The sequence below is a fragment of the Panthera onca genome, chromosome C2 (assembly GCF_046562875.1).
Source record: "Panthera onca isolate mPanOnc1 chromosome C2, mPanOnc1 haplotype 2, whole genome shotgun sequence".
NCBI classification, from domain to species: Eukaryota; Metazoa; Chordata; class Mammalia; order Carnivora; family Felidae; genus Panthera; species Panthera onca.
The window spans coordinates 123127632-123148095 of NC_138347.1; the positions used below are offsets into that span (position 1 = coordinate 123127632).

The 20464-nt window shown below is 45.9% G+C and overlaps 1 protein-coding gene across 2 annotated transcripts in view; it reads right to left on the reverse strand.

The window, feature by feature from the left end:
* CLSTN2 (calsyntenin 2) overlaps positions 1–20464 on the reverse strand; it is a 603610-nt gene that overhangs the window by 210031 nt on the left and 373115 nt on the right. The gene's annotated exons all lie outside the window — the stretch shown is intronic.

Consider the following 20464-nt stretch of genomic DNA (forward strand, 5'->3'; position numbering starts at 1 on the left):
AAAGCCCCCCTGCCCTGGGACTTCAGCTTTTGGAAATTAAAAGTAGTTGGCTTTCAGCAAGATCTCAGCATGTCTACACTGGCTCTGGTGGGCTGTGCACTTGGCACAAGGTCAGTTCCCATCCCCGCCTTGGTTAGGTGCTGAGCAGTGGGGGAGCTGTGCCATCCTATGGGACTTGTCCATACTGCAGGGGATGCTGAAGAGGGGCCTGTATACAGGCAGATCCTGATAAACCAGAAAGAAGGAAGGCTAAGCTGGTCAGATGGCACTCCAGACCCTTCATGATTCCTCTCCAAATACAGTTCCATCTCATCTCTCTCACATTAGGCTCCAGAAATGCTGAACAATGGGTTGTTCCTGAGTTCAAATCCTGTCTCCACCATGTACCTGCTTTGTGAGCTTGGATACGACACTGAGCCTCAGTTTCCAACTCTGTAAAACGGGAGACTTGAGATAAAACGTTCAAAGGGCCTTTGCAGTGCTCAACACGCAGTCGGCACTCATTGGTAGCTGTATCGATCATCTTTATCTTGTTCATCAATAACCAAATCCAATAGTACTCAATCTATAAATAACTGCTGGATGATGACAGAATTAGCAAAACAAACAGACAAACAGTAATTGACTCATTCGACCTAGCTTCGCAGTTGCTTCCCAGGTCCAACACTTTTACTGTAAGAGGGTAAAGAGGGGTTTTCTGGTCTAGTGTCTAGAAAACTTAGACTCTGATGTGGCCTGCCTGCAGCTTCTGTTCTGAGCAGGGGACCTGTTCTGATAGCAGTGAGGGTCAGAGGAAAGAGGCCATTCCCAGCGTCCCCCCACTTCACTCACTACACACACAGACACACACACGCACGCATACACGTACGTGCACACACACGGTCATAGTCAAGTGTCTTGCAAATTCACTTCTCCCCTCCTCTTGGAAGAACTAACTTGCTGAAACGCATGGCCCCCAAATTATAGGTGCGTGATTGGATTACTACCAGTGGTACAGAACTCAGCAGCCACCTGAAAAGACTTCTGTAAGTAATTGTATTCCCCCTCCTGTCTTTGTTACAATAATGTAATATAAAATAATGATAATCAGTCAGAAATGCAGTCTCTAAGTACTGCAATCTAATTTTTCCTGTCTCTAACTGTCTTCAAGATTCTGGCTGTCTCAGTCAGGGGTGCCAGACTGTAGGCTGCTTTCTTTGAGCACTGTGGTCCCAGGGAGGAAGGGAGGATCTTCCGTATCGGGGATGCACGGAGTCCTTTGACTCCTGTCAGAGAAAAGCCAAGTCAAGTCTCACACGGGGCTTTCTTTTTCCTTCCACATCCTCTGAACAAGGGCACACGGCTTGAGTTCCCTTGATAACTTCCTCCCCACCTGCTGTCTGCCATAATTGATTTTTTGTAAGAGTTAGAAGGTTAGAAGTGTCTATTTCCTTACTACAATCCTAATAACATATGATCCCTAAAAGACGAGTGCTCCTGTGCCTTGGTCCATTTCCTGCCATAGCCACCAAATGGATCACCAGGTCCAAAGGTGACCAGACACAGGCTGCCTGTCCCACACTTGGATTTTAATCAAGACCAGGATGCAACTTACTCTCTACAGAGGAAGACAGAATAAGCTTTTCCTCATTAGAGGGCAAATAATCCTCAGCCTTGGATTCTTTAGAGTCCTCATAAGGCAACCTTCGGCCAAAGGAATGTCTGGTTGGGGTAAGGGGCCACTTACTCCTTTAAGAAGCCCCTGTGACCACTCTGTTGGAGTTTATACCCTCCTGGATATAACCAGCTACCATGGAGACTCAGGCCCTGCTCCTGCCTGCCCTAGAGGTGGCGACAAGTAGTAACATGGACAACATACTCCTGAGGCTCTGGAGCAAAGAAAAGGTGAATTTCCAGGCTCAGCTTTTCAGACTGGTGGCCTGGCTTTAAGCTTGCTTGCAGGAGTCCATCGCTGTACCTTCTGCCAGTTGACATTCAACTCAAACTTGAGGCTCCTCTCCCCTTCCCCTTCTGCAAATTCCTTACCCAACCTGCAAAAGTCCTAAATGACACTTCCTCTGAGAACCTTTCTGGATTTCTCTAGATGACTTAGCAATCCTTTTCTTAGCCTCACATGGAGCATCCCCTCATTCTGTAACTGATTAGGACACACGGCAATTGTTTTCTTTCATGGGCCTCCCCATGTGGCTCTGAGGTGGCCTAAGGCAGGGGCCCTGTCCTTCCATTTGTGTCTCCACAGCCCAGGGCAGGGCTTGGCACAGAGCAGGTCTTTAGCAAATGTTGTTGTGTGCTCACTGCATGAACATGGAATAGTAAAGGCACAAGTAACAGAGAGCAGAAACTTTCAGCCAGGCGGTGATCAATGAGACCACCAGGCTGTTCTTTCATTTTAATGTTTTAGAGCTGCCACACTTCCTTTGTTTATTCAGGTCACATCCAGGAAAGTGAGTCATTTCTCAGTGGCTGGGGTGGATGACTGGTTTAGCTCATTCTAGAAAGCCTTTCTGTAATGGATGATAAGCAATGACTTTATGATAATGCTTCCTCCCTTCGGGACAACATTTGCATGTTTCTCCCAATGCACCTTTATATGCAATGTCTCAATCAGGGTGGGATACGCCCCCAGGAAAAAGAGCATCTTCATTTTGCAGATGAGGAAACTGAGGCCCAAGAAGTTAAGCAGCTGGACTGAAGGTCACATAGTGAGCTAAGATAAAGCTGAAATGAGGCTTCTATCCCTGCCTCTTTTTGTTGTATTTTCCACGACACCAGCCTTCCCCTCCTTGATCAAACTGACATAGCCAGATGTAAAACCCAGGTGTCATTTATCTGGTCTGCTTATAACAATCTCAACAGCAGGCTGTATGTGGAGCTGCAAGTATTTCTGGGGCTGGTATTTCTGCCCTAACAACTGTCTAGAGGGCCTGGTCTGGTGACCTCACCAACCATACCTCTGATTATAATTTCAGGCTTTCTTTGTGTTTCCCTCAGTAATACCCACTCATAATGAAATTTCAAGCTGACTCAGCAAAAAACTTTGTTGTATGTCTCCTCTCTGCCTAATACTGTTTTTTGCTGTGATGAAACCGGGCAGTGGGGATGAGATACATAGTGTGGCAGGGGTCCAGAGCAGTGGCAGAGAATTTCACTGGGATGATGAGGCAAGGGACTGGATAGTGACAAAGAGGAGACAGGGACAATGAGGGTAAAATTATAGTCAGACCATGGAGACAGGGACTCTGGGCAAAGCTTGCACACCCTGCCAAGGCATTTGGGCTTTATTTTCTAGATAGTGGGGAACTATGGAATCATGGAATCATATAATGTTAGAGCTGAGAGGACTTTCACAAATGATCTGGTCCATCCATCTGTATGATAGATGGGCAAACTGAGGCCCGGCAAGGGAATGCCACTTGCTAACAGTCACATGGTGAATTACTGGCAAAGGAAGTGCACAATCAGAGCTCTGACTCAGAAGGTCATCACTGGTGGAGGCATGGAAATGGATTAATCTGTAAAGAGATGGATGAGGTAGATGATGCTGATATACCTTGGCCCAGATCTCATGCATTTACAGAAAGGGAGTCAGAGAGATGTGGAAACAGACCCCTAAAGGAGGAGCCAGTAGGGAGGAATGGGCCAACATCCAGCGAGCTCCATCTGGGGTCACCTTCAGAGTCAGACTCAGTGGCAGGCACTCCATATCGTCCCCTTTACTTGTCCTAACAGCCTAGTGAGTGAACGAACCCTCCTGGGAAGGAAATTAGTGATTCGGAGAAGTTTGATAACTTGTCTGAGCCTGAGCCTGGCTTTGAATACAGGTCAGTAAGACACAAAGATCCCAAGCTCTTTCTTCTCAACTAAGCCTCCCTATATTTTATAAGATCCTGCAAAGATCTTGAGCAAACAAACAGGGGTGGAACCCCTCCCTCCAGCCCACTGCCTCCTTCTCCTCTTGTTGCTCCTGTCTCATGTCTGGTCTAGAGGAAGGGCAAAGGGATCCTTCATGTACACTTTCTCGCCAGAAAAGACAAGAAAATCCTCCTGGGAGATATGCAGACCAGCAAACCCAGTGTTTACCATGTGAAAGGGAAATGGGTTGGCAGAGGCAATCACAGACTTTGATCTTCTTTATTGACTCAGCACCTTTCATGTTGAGAAGATCAAGTCTGTATCGATGACATTTCTCATCCATTCATTACAGCCAAACATTCATCCCAGCCCAATGGACCCTCACTCTATGTGCTTTCTATTCAGAAATGCAAGCAGATTTGGTGGAAAAAAAATCAGTTGAATTTCTTACTGTTTACAGAACATAAGCAAGAGCAAAGCAAAGAGGCGGGCCTCTTTGCTTTCTGTAGGGTTCAGTAAATGTACCTTGATGGTGCTTATAATCAACATGGAATTCTATGGTTCCACGGCTCCCCACTGTTGGCTTACCTTTAACCCAGCCCAGCCTTACCTCTCCCTTTTCCAATCCCACAACACTGAACAATCTAGTGTCCCCTGTGGACATTTCTTGTCTCCTTGTCCTTGAACCTGCCATTCTCTCTTGGAATGCCCTCCATGTCTCCCACCCTCTACCTTTACCTAGCATTAAGACAGTTCAGGTTACCTGTCTGCTTTGGCCCCAGGGCCACGAGCTTTCCTCTACCATTGCACTGATCACTGTTCTCTCTCTATCTGCTTTTTTGTCCTTCCCCAGGACAGGGGTTGGATTGATTCATGTCTGCCAGACCCAGAGCCAAGTACGTTATTGGAAAACAGTGAACACATTCTTGAAGAATAAATGTATAAATAAATGAACAAATGGACAAATCCAAATAAGTACTATAGTGGCACAAGTGAGCTTGCAAGCTTACTAGAATGAGTGGGGATCCAAAGAACAAATGCTGGAGAACACAGGTGTACCTCTGGGAGAAGAAGGAAGGAAGGGGTCAGCATTAACCAGGGGCACATGCAGAAATGAAAATGTCATATGGGGCATGAGAGAGAGACTGTCTGGCTACAGTGTTAGGTTTGTGGATAAAAGTAATCAAACGCAGGGAAGACCCCCCCCCCCTCCCAGTGAGGGGTCTGAGGACCACAGTTAGCCTGTAAGACACCTTTGTGTGAACTGGAAGAAGGTGTACCCCATTTGTGCCGATGTCAGACTGAAGCCACATGACCTGGAAAATGATCAGTAACTTTGTGCTAAGAAACAAGAGCCTTTTATTTTGGTGGGTACAGCCTAGAATTTGAGGGTGTGGCCTGGTGAGCAGAACGAGTGCCGAATTTCAAACTGCTGCATGAGATGCCATTGTGCAATGCCTGACCTGCACAACTGTATGCGGTAGCCTCACTGTGACAGGCCAGGTAAGATGTATGTAGAACCAGAAGCACAACTGAAGCCAAATTCTTTTCACAGAACTTGACTTCTAGGGGTATTCAGCCTATTTGTCAGTTCTCAAGCCTCAAAGTTCACCTTCCCCTTCCAGAAACCCTCCCCATGCTGTGAGCCTGTGTCCTGACATGAGTCCCCCTGAAAGCAGAGCCTAGCATGAGAACTTGGGCCAGGTAAACTTGGGAGGTGTCTCAGGAAGGCAGAGTAATGGGGCAAGGAAAACAAGACAAGGAAGTATGGAAAGGTACAGAATTGGGCTAGTTATAGCTGTGGACGAACTGAAGCTTGATCCATCTGGGGACCATTTGAGGAAACATGTAGAATGCACATCAAAATGCACATCCTTTGCCTCTCCATAGGATGAGCAGCCAGGATATTTATTGACCACCACCATCGTCTGTCTCCCATTAGTTGGGAGGTGTCGCTGGGAGCATGACCTATCTCACACTTCTGAGCAGCACGTGAGTATGAGGTGAGTGGGGTCCAGTGGATGTGGGATTCTGATGGCGTGCCCTCAACTGTGCACTGTGACGACACTGAAAGCAGGTAGGCTGAGGGGGAAGGATGTGGGGCACAGAAAGCATCTGCCGCAGCCTATCCTTAGATAAAATCTCACATTGGGAAGCCTCTCTTAGCTTGAAGGGTTTTGGGAAGAGGAACAGCCCCTCTGGCTCTCTCCCTGGGGAGGCCCAAAATGTTGGATGAAGATTTGGCCCACTGCCATTCATTCCCTGGGGTAGTTAGCTTCAAGGGACCCTAAGAAAGGCAGCCTCCAGTCATGAGAAATAGAGGTGTAAACACTGCACCCACAGTGTGCGGCTGCCAGGCTGGGTACTCAGGGCCATTACTTCCTGAACAGGGGAAGAAAAAGGCATCAGCTCGGCTCTGGCTCTTGAGTAACACTGAATTACTTACTTTTAATATTTTATGGCAGGCGTAGTGATATAAGCTGCATTCTTCAGCATCCATTAGAAATGAAGGAACATTTATATTTCAGTGGCACCCAGCCATAGATTCCCATGCCTACTTTGCTGAGGCCATGCTGTGAATACAGGAAGTAGAGGAGAGGCCATCGATCAGAGCTTGGATCTTAACCCCATAAATATGGCCTGAAGTGCTTATGCCTATAAAATCAAAGGGAAGGGGAAGAATTTCTTTTTCAATTCCAGGTGCATTTGGCATAGGAGATGGATGTAGAAGGAGTCACCTACCGGGGTGCTGGACAGCAGACCCCAGGACCAGCCATTCCTGCCATATCAGGCACCAAGTCATCAAGTCGGAGGATACAGAAGACACCTCACACCCATTAGGATGGCCACAATCAAAACCCCCCAAACTTAGAGAATAATAAGTGCCGTGAGGATACGGAGAAATTGGAGCCCTTATGCACCGCTGGTGGGAACGTAAAATAGTGGAGCTCCTAATGGAAACAGGATGGAGGCTCCTCAAAAAATTAAAAATAGAATAAGCATGTGATCCAGCCATTCCACTTCTGGGTATATATCAAAAATCATTGGAAGCAGGGACTCAAAGAGATATTTGTATATTCATGTTCACTGCAGCATTATTCACAATAGCCAAAAAGGTAGAAGTAACCCCAAGTGTTTGTCAATACATGAGATAATTTGAAAATGTGGTATATACATACAATGGAATATTATTCCGCCTCAAAAAGGAAGGGGATTCTGACACACGCTATAACACGAATAAACCTTGGGGACGTTATGTTAAGTGAAATAAGCCGGTCACAAAAAAACCATAACTGTATGATTACACTTACATGAGGTACCTAGAGTAGTCAAATTCATAGATGTGGAAAGTAAAATAGTGACCGCCAAGGGCTGGGGGGAGGGGAATGGGGAGTTACTGTTTAGTGGGTACAGTTTCAGTTTGGGATGATGGAGACGTTATGGAGACAGATAGTGTGATGGTTGCACAGCGGTGTGAACATACTTAATACCACTTAATTGTACACTTGAAAGTGGTTAAAGATGGTAAATATTATGGTAGGAATATTTTGCTACAGTTACAAATTTTAAAAAAAAGGATATAGAAGATAGGAGGCCTTACAGATAACCTACCCCAACCCACTGATAATACAAATGGGGGAAACTGAGGCCCAAAGAGCAAAAGTATCTTGATTAAATCACACACCAAATTGATAGAGGCATGGAGGAACCAAGACTAGAATTTAGATCCTGACTCTCAGTCCGGTGCTCTTTTGACAATCCATATTAACTCACTTCATTACCAAACATGGGGCAAAGCGTCAATGAGAAATTTGTGCAACACTGCATACCAGGCACTGTTCTAAGGTCGTTACACATCCTAGCCTACTGAATGTTCACAACAACCCTGCAAGGAAAGAACTACTATTATTTTAATTTTACACATGAGGAAACCGAGGCAGGGAGAAGTTATACGACTTGCCCAAAGTCACCCAGTGACAGAGCTATGGTTTGAATCTAGACTGTATGAATCCAGAGTCCATGGTTGTAACCACTCTACTATACTGCTTCTCATCAGGAGTCTCCATATTCCCATGTTTGTAGCCTCCCTGACTACAAACAGTCTAAAGAATTGCACAGTGAGGAAATGTCTCCATTCTCTTCTATACATCGTGTATGTGCTGAGCTTTGGAGAGTTTCTAGCTTGGGAAAAGTTGGGAAAAACAGAGGAGAACCATGGGAAGATAGCTAACATATGATCCCCTTAAATCTGACCCCTCCAAATACCAGGCATTTATAATCCAATAAGAAGGAAGAGCTCTGTGTGGACTGGGAAGTTCAGTGAAACTTCTCTGCGGAGAGCGGGTCTGCCTTGAGTTTTGACAAACGAACAGGGCTTGGCTAAAGGGGATGGTCTATGTGCTAATGATCTGGTGTATGGTCCCATCCTGGGAACTTGGGGGAAGATCAAAACACACATCCCATGTATTTACTTTCCAGGATGCCAGGAAATGTCTGTCTTCACTGGTTAGGTTGGGAATAGGATCCAGCTCCTGAAACTTTCATGCCTGGGTTAGAGAAGACTCCGAGTTTCTTTCTGAAGAAGTTACAACAGAAGCAAGGCTAGTGTGAGGGGAATGAGTATCCAGAAAAATTGATAAGCCATCTTCCTGCAATTCCCAAGTGCTTCTGGGACCCCCTCAGAGTACTGGAATTGAAATACAATTGACCTGAGGTACTGGGACTCCGGGTATCCTGCCCCCACGGGTTAGCTTTCAACTAGTTTACATGCTGTGTTTCTACATATAATTTCATTAAACAAATGGGTCTGTTACTAAATATGCTTGAAAGCTACAGTATGAAATTAACATGCTAAACTAAATTCTTCAGATCCCACAGTATTCTATGGATTGGCCAGTAAGCTGACATTAATTGAGTGCATGGTACTAATTTCAATTAATTCCCACAAAATCACTAGGAGATCAGTTTTACAGATATGCCCACTTCATAGATGAGGTTCATCAAGGTGAAGTGACTTGCTCAAGATGGCTTGGCTGTTTGTCAGTGGAGTCAGTACATGAGCAGAGAGCTGTCTGACCCAGAAGCCTGTATTCTCTTGAGTAGAGCAGGCAGTATGTCCAGAGTTTTCCCCCAACTCCATTTCCTAAAGTTTGAGGCCAAGTATGAGGGAAGTCTGGCTAGTAGAACTCAGGAGACCTTAAACCCCAAACTTGAGACTAGTAGCACATGGACCTTACGTGAGTACAAGGAGGCTCTGGGTCCTTCTTGTGCATGAAGGCACTTCAAAAAACTTAACCTGTTGCTGGGACAACAGGGGCAGGTTTTGAGTGTTTAGGGTTATCCCCCCTGTCGCTCTCCCTCGGGAGGACAGGATGATGGCTATGTTGTGAAAGGCAGTAGGGGCATTTGTTACCATAGTGCATGGTAGAGCGTCAAACTTTGAATGGCTGCTAGTAAGCCTGGCTTCAATTCTAATGATTTGGTTTTCTCCATAAAATGAACCCTGGTTCATTCGGGGTTGAGATAATATAGACTCATCCTCTGTCTTCTGTGTGCTTTCTGACCTGTTTGCCAAGAGCTACACACACAATCACTTTAATGAGGTGTTATTTTTTTTTCTATGCAATAGATAATCTTATTTGATTGCATTTTTAGTTATTCCTCAGGGCAAATACTTTGTATTAATCTTAGCAATGACAGATAAAAGGTCATGTATAAAATATTTCACATTCAGAGAGTCGACCTTTCACTCTTAAAATTGATGTCTAAAGCAAATACGGTCATGGAAAGCACTTTGGGAAAATGTCACACCAAATTGCACAGGTCAATGAGAGAGTTTTGTCTGAAGGTACAGAGGTAGATTCTAATGAGGCCCCACTCTTTCATTCCTTTGGTCCCTCATAATTGGTACACTGTCACAGTGTTTAGTTCCACGGGCAGCACCATGGCAAATCCTGCTTGGATGGAGGGGTCATCTGGGCAGAAAGGGAGACTTCTGTCTCTTAGGCTCTTGAGTCCTCGAGAGGAATCTGGCTTGGAGGAGTAAGCCATGGCCTTGAATCTCCCATGTGCCCTGTATTAACATGCAAACTTCCAACTTCCTTAACTAATCAGAGTAGATTTTCTTCTGAAAATGAGGAAAAGCAAGACGATAAAATGATACCATGTATGGGAAATGCTCAACACATTCTTCCCAGGGAAGAATCAGGTAATTCACAGCCTTGCATAACTGTAATACCCAACAGGAACATGATCTCTGGAAGCTTCAGGCACAACACGTACAGCATTGTGAAGATTTTGCCTTTTGGGGCCTACTTCTTGCTTTGCTTCCCTGACTTCACACCAAGAAGGCTTCCCTACTGGCAGCGAACTACTAATCCATGAGACACTCTGGCAGTGGCAGAAAGCTTTTTCCCCCAGGGAGAAGGTATTGTTTCAGGACTCTTAAGAAACTAGGGACTATTCAAAGCTTAAAGGAGTAAAGCCATAATGGTAGTGTTTCAGATACAGCACCTAGTAGTGGGGGAGAGTTTGGATGTGATGTGCGGAGGGTGGAATTCTGTTTATCACAATGACTTAAAATGGTACTTCTTGCTTGTGGCTAACACTTTACTGTGGGGTAGGACTGCAAGGAGAAAAAGTACACATTTGGCTTCTTAAAACTTGATTCAGTATCAAGTCATGGGCGAGGTACTCGGGGAATGGGGTTTTTCACCAGCAACCCACCCACGGTGAAGCAAACTTCATCGTCCACTTACCCCTCAAGCTGGCCCCCGGTAACCCCATCGCCTGCTTTCTGATCTACCTCATCAAACTTCTTGTCTTAGAGGCAGCTTTGGCTCTTTAATCTCTTTGTAATCAAAATAAATCTCTTCATAAGGATGCATGCCAATCCTCTTTGATTTGTCACAGACATTAACTGTGGTTTCTCAAGTTTTTAGCGTTTTCTTGACACATCTGTAGTCCCAGAAGTGTCCCCTAACCCACATTTCTGTGGGCACCACCACCCTAGTATCACTCTTAGTTTATATAACCTGTTCTCAGGGCAAGAGGTCCTGTCCCTCATCTCTCATTTGTTTCGATAAACCTGTTAAAAATGCATGAGATGCAGACGCTTTCCCCACACAGTCTGAGTTGCTTTTTCACATTGATTTGGATAGAAGAGAAGGATATAAATATACATGCAGATCTATGCCAAGAGGGCATTCTCTGTGGTCAGGCTAGCCACCATTATTTTTTAAATTGTTTTTCTCCCTGTTAAAAGACTAAACATGTGAATCATAGAAATTCTGGAACACTGTAGGGAAAGAAAAAGAGGCCCAATCAATTGGGCTTGTACAACCCTCGAAAAACCACTGTCAACATTTTGGTATGGTTTCTTCTAGCATGTTTTTTCCCCTACACATAATTTTGTTTTGTACATATGTTTGCTTTCCTTAGTGGAAATAATGTGGTGTATATGTATTTTTATTTTACTCATTCAACATTTTATAGGATTTTTATATGTCATCTGAAACTCATTTTTAATACTGCATAGAGGAGTACCTTATTGATTATTCAACTGTGCTTCTACTGTTAGACAAGTGTTTCCTTTTCTTTCTTGCTTTTAGAAATTATACCACAGATAACTTTCTACACAAAGGATAAATATTGCTAAACATGATAATTTTTAAATAACTCAGTGCTTAACTGTTTTTAATGAGTAGTAACACTTTAGTGATGCCTAATGTGTGCATATACTTTTCCAGGTGGTGTGGGAGAGATATGACAATGCAAGATCATGTCCCAACTCCTTCAGCCTTATTTGAAGAGGCGTGGTAGATACGTCAATCTGGCTGCCCCTCTGAGATCTGCCCATTTTCCTTACTGGTGGATTTCCTTGTCTATGAATATCAGGAAGGCATCATTCCTGGCCTGTGAACATTGTTGGGTGGGGATGTGAGGCTGGACCACCTTGTGAGAAAAGCAAGGGACTGGTCTTAGGACAGAAGCCAACACTGACACCTGGCTCCTTGGTGAAGTCCTTGAGCTGCCATTCAACTCATCCTGGTGCTGTCCTGGCACCAACCTTCTTATTACATGATAAAGCCATATTCCTCCTTGTTTCTTCTGGTTGTGCTGGACTTGTAACTAATTATAGCTGAAAGCATCCCAACTGATAAAGTAAAACAAACACATTTCATAAAAATGGCAACCACTCATGAAGTTGTTACAGATTTTATCTTTAATTGAACAACAATTGCCCTCAATGAACAAATGAAAAGACTGAATATCAGAGAAGCTACACAACTTGCCCCAGATCCATATAGGCGTGTGAGTCGGGAGCCTCCCTGATGCATAGATTAGAGAAGTGAAGAGTGTCAAGCATACTGTCCATGAGGGTGAAGAGGGTAGCATCCTTAGTTTTTGCACCATTTGTTTAAATGTGCATATGTGGAGCTCACTGCTTTATAAAATCTTTTTACATCTATTCATTTATTTTATCTGTCCCCAGATACCTTGTAGAAGAGGGGACAGGTCCAAGAAATTTAAGTGCTCTGTCCCAAGGCACAATGCTAGCTGGTGTCAGAGACTGAACTGGAATCTAGTTTCCCTGACCAGTGATGCAGACCTTCCTCCAATGGATCCCACTACTGAGGAAGTCTGCTCAGGGAGAGAACCCCCTCCTCATCCCTGGCGTTCTCCAGTTAGACCCCACCATTCAATGTTTTTATTTTCTCTAGCACAGCATCTACCCTGTGGCGCTGTTAACAAATATAATACATCAGAGAAAGACTTACAAATATTTATGGCTGTAATAACTTCCCACCCAAAACAGGGGCATGGATCAGATCATTAGAGAAAATCAACTCAGCATGAGGTATGCTTTTTATTTCTCTCTTAGATTTTAATTCACAGAATGTATGTGATTTTCTGGGAGTGAGAAACTTCCACTTAGGGAAACAGGATTTTGCATGACAGGGATGCTGATTTGCAAATAGGGAGTTTATTTTTTGATTCACTGATTCCATCAGAATGTTGTAACCCAGAAATCCCTTGGAGGCTTTCCAAGTGGGACTTGGAGATTTCAGGAGTGATAGCATTCTCATGGATGTGAGTGTGAGATACGTGCACCATCTCTCTCACACACTCTGTGTCTTTTGCTACCTGCATTTGGGCAAATCTTCTTTGTTAATTTATTTTTAAGGTTGATAAGAAATAATAATGAGAAGGTTCATTCTAAAAGACTCAGTTCATTGGCATCTGCTCTAGAAAATGTCACTGACCACCCTCTACCCTAAGAGGGTAGGGGCTCTTAGGTTGGGGCTCCTCCCCCAACTTCCCACAATCCCTCAGATAATCTTCACTTGGCATCTGTCATTGTGCAACCCATGTGGCCGTTTTCTCGTCCATGTTCTCCACCTGACTCTGAGGTCCTTCAAGCTGAAACTATCACAATTGGGTCTGTATTCTCACTCTAAGCATGGAGCTTGCCATGGGAATAGGTACTTAATACATTATTTATTCAATGACTGCTAAGCAGTACCCAGGAAGATGACCCAGTATTAGTTCATATCTCAGTGTTCAGGTGGGGAAGTTTGTAGCCAGATTATTTTAGCCCCGGGGAGACCAATAATGTATAAGGCAGTCCAGGGGAAGCTCCCACCTCTCCTGAGCACTGACATCCTGTCCCTTTCTCTTCACTGACAAGGTCCTTGTTCTGGGACTTAGCTATGACTAAGACTCTGTCCCTGAGAACAATCCCTGCCCCAGGGCTGCGCTTCTCCAGTGGGACTATAGTCTGGAGAGATGGAACCACAGAGGGATAGAGGGTGACAGTGAGGACCTAGGCATCTGCCCTAGAACGAGATACTAGTCAAACCACTCTGCTCCAAGTGCCAGTTGTGCACCGGACAGGCTGTGGCTGCACGGCCCTCCTTCCCTGAGAGTCTGGATTCCCTGGAAGCTGGGAGCAAGCATGACCCCCTGAATGCCAGTCTGCATTGGACACCAAAGTAGCATACATGGGGAAAAATGTATTTCCCAGAACCCTTCTCAACGAGAACAATCTGGTCATTTCTGGGAGTGACGTGATGCCTTCTCGGGAGGGTAGCTCTGGGTATCTGAGGGCTCTGGTTTCTCAGTAGGGTGTGCACCCCCCCAGCTGCTCCCCAAATCTGCCTTCAGCTTCACTTCTAAATAAATGAGCAGCAGCATTTTAAGGACTCTAAGCTTGAAGGGCTGCTAAGTTATTAGCTTCTAAGGTCCCCAGCAGTCTGTCTCTGGCCCTGCTGAGGGAGGGTGGTGGGCCTCAGGAGGGTCCATGCCTGAGGGTTTAGGGACCAAGTAGAGAAGGATGCAGTGCACACACTGGACACAGGCCACTGCTGGGAACTGAGAAGGTCCAAGAGAAGGAGGGGGAGACAGGTTTAGGGCTGAGGGGTACACGCTTACCACCTGGCTGGGCTGACCCCACCTACCATGTAGTGAAGTGACCACGAGTCTGGACTTACTCTGGACTTAAGGCTATGGAGGGTCCTGGGGCAGACCCATCCTAACCTGGTCCTTGAGGCCCCAGGGCCCCATTCCAGAAACAAGCTGCACTCTGGCTAAGGCGGCCAAGGGAGAGCGCCCTTTTCCACCATCGTTTATTGCAGTCACTTGCCCTTTTCCCTTCATAACTAAGCCCACTGATTTCAGCTACACGTCCCCCCAGAGATAAGGGGGTGTTCTATGGTCCATGCGGGCCACGTGGTAGAGTGTCGCTTGCTGGCATCCAGTGAAAGTGACGTCAGGTACTCTTCTCTGTTGCCTCTGCTCACCTCCCACCCAACAGTCAGGCAAACATAAGCAACCCAGATTCTTAGGCAGTGCATTTGCCTTCTGTTTCAGCTTTCTCTCACATCTGCCATTTATTTGTTCGTGCCTTTCCGGAGCTGCTTAAGGCTCACTGCATCCCCCCAACATGGACTTTCTGTCCTATTCGACATGGTTCAGGGCTCTAACTAACAACGAAGATGCTCCTGAATCTTGTATAATCCAAAACATACCCATAAACTGAGCACCCCAACGCCCCCCAACAAAAAGGAAGCCTAGGCATTATGTGTCTAGAAATAGGGCCTGCTCACTGCCACCTAGTTCTCAGGGATATTGCTAGCCTGACTTCGTGTGGTCAGGCCTGAGGTATCCGCTCAGTGCCAGCAGTGTGCCCTGAAGCCTGTGACATCTGCATCTGAAAACCATCAAATTGGGACCATGTCTTTTACCACTTTGTCATCTTTCCTTACCACCCATATCACACCCTCTTCCTCTCCTGTGAGAGAGGGTGATAGGGCTGTTACTTTCCATTTCCATTTTGTCTTATCTCTTACCTGGTTTCCCCATTCCCTAATCTAGAAACTACACACAGGGGTGAATTCTAATAAGGTCCCCAGTGCCTGATCTCTGATAGCCTTCAGGTGGGAGGTTGTCCCGACAAACCCTGTGCTTCTACCTACTCTCACGATCTCCTGGCTGGCTTGCATCACGCAGGGCTCCTAAGAGAACCCAATCCTAAGGGCTGTCCGAACAGCTAGGCTAGGGGAGGATGTGACATGTGGCTCCCTATGGTCAGACCCTGGACATACATCTTGCTCTGGGATGATAGTTCAGATGCAAACCCGTTTCATGGCAGAGCAAGGATGTTTGTTTAGGACACTGGAACACAGTGTTCAGAGACCACTGGGAATGCACTTGCAGTAAGACGGGAAAGGCATAAAGCAGCAGCAAAGAGATTGCAGCAAGAGTGGCCTTTTTTTCTTTTTTAAATTTTTTTGTTTAACGTTTATTCATTTTAGAGACAGAGAGAGACAGAGCATGAATGGGGGAAGGTCAGAGAGACAGGGAGACACAGAATCCGAAACAGGCTCCAGGCTCTGAGCTGTCAGCACAGAGCCCGACGCGGGGCTCGAACTCACGGACCGCGAGATCATGACCTGAGCCGAAGTCGGTCGCCCAACCGACTGAGCCACCCAGGCGCCCCAGAGTGGCCTTTTTTTCTGTGAGGGGAAGCAGCTGAGTTGCTGTGCCCAGGGCATGTTTCAAAAGAGCACAGTGACTATTATTTGAAACAGGGACAGACGGAAATTCCTAGAAGGGTTAGCACTGTTGCTTATTATAGAAGCGATCTACAATCATGCTAAGGCACATGCTCAGAACTTTCGATGTGTCATCTCTTTGTTCTTTGTGACAAACCTCTATCATGGCACTTGTGGAAGACATTGTCGTTGGTTGCCTTCCCAGCATTCATGTTCTTGCCACCCTTCCTAAGTGGATCCTGATATGTCTGCAGCCAGCCTAGCTCCAGCCCCACAGGGGTCACCTGATTACTTAAGAAGCAAGCAAGTGCCTACTGTGTCTCTGGCCACCATCACTTGACTGAAAGGAGCTCATGACTATGGCCCAGACAGTCTGAGCATAAGGACACATATGCCATGGTTGGGGAAACTGATTCTTTCTCACTCTCACTCTCACTCTCCTGCTGGGTGAGAACAGAGTAGCACATAGACCCGAGCGCCAGTGGTGGCCACCCTGGTCTCAGGGAACCACCTTAACATGGCAGGTGCCATGAGCAGAGGGGCATGGAGACCCGGGTCCCTGATACCATCACTGAGCTGTGGGATCTGTCCACCCTGCTGCTGGGCTTCCTTGTAGTGTGAAACAAGACATTTCCTTAATTTCTGATTCAGGGTAAAGTGGAATCACTCTCATACTTGGAAAAGTCATAATTGATCTAGGACTATTATTGTCCTCATTTTACTGATGAATAAACTAAAGTTTAAGGGACTAATTAACTTGCCTAAGGTTATATAGTTAGTAAATAGTGAAAATTCAAGGATAATTTGACTCCAAAGCCCAAACTCTGAATTACTGCTACAGATAGGTTCTAATAATAATAATAATAATAATAATAAGAAGAAGAAGAAGAAGAAGAAGAAGAAGAAGTGGAAATTTGATAATTCACCTTCATTGAAGGGAAGAAAAGTACACTAAATCAATATTGTCTCCCAAGGATTCAGAGCATAGTTTGTTTTGCAGGAAGGTTGTTTTTAAAAACTACTTTAGAATTTAAATCTTTACTCTTTCTCCAGTTTCCTTCTCAGAGAGGTACAGAGCAGACACTAAATGTGTGTTATTAAATGACACACCTAAGGTCCTCAGCAGGGAATGATGGCTCTGAGAGGGGCCATCAGGTGCCGGGACTCTGTCCTGCAGTGCAGTAACTCCCTGGATCTTCAGCATGTGGAGACATTTATTCTAAGGCCTGTTTATTCAACAGTAAGAAGGAAATAAAAAGCTTTCAGCAGTAGCAAAATTTTCACAATTAATCCCTAATAAATAGGCCACAGCCTGAGACCTGAGGGACCTCCTAGGGATGGGAGTCCCTAGGACTCCCTCCTAGGGATGGGAGTCTCAGAGGAGCTCTTCAATAACTGCTCGAGGCTCCCCCCGGGTACCATGAGCCAGTGTCTGCAAAAACCCAGCACCTGATATCACGTCTGTTAAAAAAACCTGATTCCTGACACACCTGCTCTGCCTCTGCTGACCCTGACCCCACCCTCTGCTCTCCCCAAAACCCTTGGAATTCATCGCCATCCAAGCTCCCTCCTTGCCCCTCTCCCTGATGCATCGTCAGTGGGTCACATGTCTGTCTGTGCCCAAGGCACCTGGGATTTGCCTGGGTAGCATCATTCCCCAGGAGCCTGCCCGAGGGATGACATAGCTAGTCCACAAGACCCCATCACTCACAAGGTGAGTGACTTTGGATAGGTCAACTCATTTCCTGTGCCTCGCCTCTGAGCTGTCAGCACAGAGCCTGACGCGGGGCTCAAACTCACCAACTGTGAGATCATGACCTGAGCTGAAGTCAGATGCCCAACTGACTGAGCCACCCAGGTGCCCCTGGCCATCCCCATCTTAAATGGGGGCTGTAATAGTCCCTGTCCCATGGGGTTAAGGTGCACTGGCCCAGGGTCACAATGTAATAAGCTGCACAGCTCTAGAGGGTGCTATTGATGTGATGCATGGCCTCACAGAGCAGTCCTGGGTTGTATGCATCAATTAACAATACATATTTAATATTCAGTATTATTACTGTTAGTATTATTACTTTTAGTGACAAGACTCCCGGGGCTCCTCCCTGCCATCCACGTCCTCCCAGCTGGCCCCCAGCTGCTATGTCCCTACAGAAGGGGAGAGACCTGGTGAGAGCCCCTCAGGGCTATGTTTGGCATGGATCTTGATATAACCGAGGGCGTACAGTTTTTAGGAACCTTGGTTACAAGAGGTGCAGACTGTGAGGCATCCTAGGGAACCAACAAACCTGGCCTGAATTGTGAGGGAGGTCACAGCTGCATCTTGAATATGAATTTCGATATTTCCCATTTCTCTCACAATTGAACACGGAGTCAGAGAACAGTAACATGCCCGCCTAGTGTCAGGAGAGTAAGTTCTTAAGTTTCCAGGTTTCACGTACACTTTCTCATCTGAGCCTCAGAGACCCTGAGAGAAAGTCCAGGCAGATAGATTTTCTATTCTGCTCGTGAGGAATAGGAGAGTCTGGAGAGGTGGTGACCTCTGACCCAGCCAGGCACTTGTGGTCTGACAGGAGAGCTGGGGCCCTCACTGCCTGGGGCCTAGTGAGAACGCTCCGGGGAGGAGGCAGGCCCGGATGGGAGGTCTCTGGCCTCTCAAGCCTCACCCCATTAGTTTGGGTTGTATCAGTAAACTGTGGCTTCCAACCATCTGAGGCAACTTATTAGAAGTGCCCTCCCAGAAGATTCCCCACACTTTACTACCTGCCTTTTCATAGGATGATGCAAAAAAGCCACAACCCTGTCTATAATTGAGCCATCTGGTCCACTCAACACTTCCTTGGTACAATTCATGGATACTGCTTTCTTTCTTTGTTTTTTTTTTTTTTTTTTTTAAAGGATCGGCTTCATTATAAAGAAGGGTTGTTCCCAAAGGATCCACTAATCGGGGAAATCACGGAAACTCTCAGATGGAAATGCTTCTAATAATTCACTTTATTATGACTCTGCCTTGCTCTAAGAACTTATTTTCTTGATTTCCTCGAATTGTCTCTAAAGTGAGACAATTTTCCCATCAGCATGCTGACAGCCTACCCTGCATTATTCTATGGCAGGCTTTATTTGCATTCACAGTGAGTTTAAAACTTGGAGTAGTTTGATGAGATTAATATGAGGTGTCTCTTCAAAAGTTGAGTGGTATAACAATTTAGCAATGACTCCACTAACTATGTGAAATGAAATATTAACTTCACAAACGTGGTGACAGATTAGAGTATCATTTGCCTCCAGGCAATTACAGCTTCTGATCACACATCACCACCACACCCGGGAAATGTGTGAGCCCCATTGTCAGTCACTCCCCAACAGGCATTCCCTCAGCACCTGCTTGTGGACCACACTGCTCTGAGAGACCTGAGACACCTCATCCGGCCTTAGGGAGCACAAGTAGCCAATGGTTAAAATGGTATACAACTGAGAGGCAAAATGGGGGACACGGACATAGGAGATGTTGAGAAAAGAAGACAGTATGAATTGAAGGAGGTTTGTGGAAAAGGTGTTCAGTAATTGCAAGAGCATAGATACCATTTAGCAAGTATTACTTATGCCAGGCTCTGCACTTGACATATGCCACTGAATTCAGAGAAGACTGAGGCTCGTCCTTGGTTCTCCTCCAGGACTTGAGATTTGGGGTCAGGAATCGGGCCAGATGAGATCCTATTCCTTGTATTGCCTCTAGAAGGGGCTTCTCTCCTCCATAGCACCGCTCACATGGAACTGTAGTCATAAGTGAATCTGTCTGTCCGAAGACCTGATTGTGAAGATCCTGGCTGGGTTTCATTTCTCACCATACCCTGGGTGCCTCACACAGAGCCCGACCCACAGCTGGCACCCAGCCAATGCCCACAGATTGAGGGAGTGATTCGAAAGACTTACAATTCCCCCAGAGCTGGGGTAAGTGCATGACCCTTGGCAAGCCCATCCTGACGCTGTCTCCTTCCGCTGAGCTCCCCTTCTCCCATGTCCACTGCCCCGGTGAGACAGAAATCATCTTGAAGGCAGTGACCAAACACTCTCCACTTTTTATCCCCCCTACTCTCTACCCCAGACCCTATACCATGCTGAGTCCATAGCACAGGCTCCAAAAACCGATGAGAACAGGTGGGTCGCAACCTTGCTAAAAGACATCACCTCTGACTTGGGATTTTTGCTGAGACAGCTGGGTTTTGCATTAGCTGGATCCCCCTGGAAGGCAAATTGCTATGGGGGGGGCCCCATATTCAGGAAACAACCATTCCATTTAGCCTCCCCCAGGACACTTGCAACTTCTAATTGCCCTTTCCTAACTGAAAACAAGTATCTTAGCTAAAGGACCCAGGCAAAAGGACAATGAAAGGGCTCACATGTGGCACGCTTGGAAGGCAAAAAAGCTACAGTATGAGAGGATAACACCATCCACAGGAACAAATAAACATTTTCATAATTTGCCTACTAATTAAAATAGCAAATACAATCAAATCCAATTAACGTGGATTGGTCTGTGGGGCTTTAAATCAGAGGAG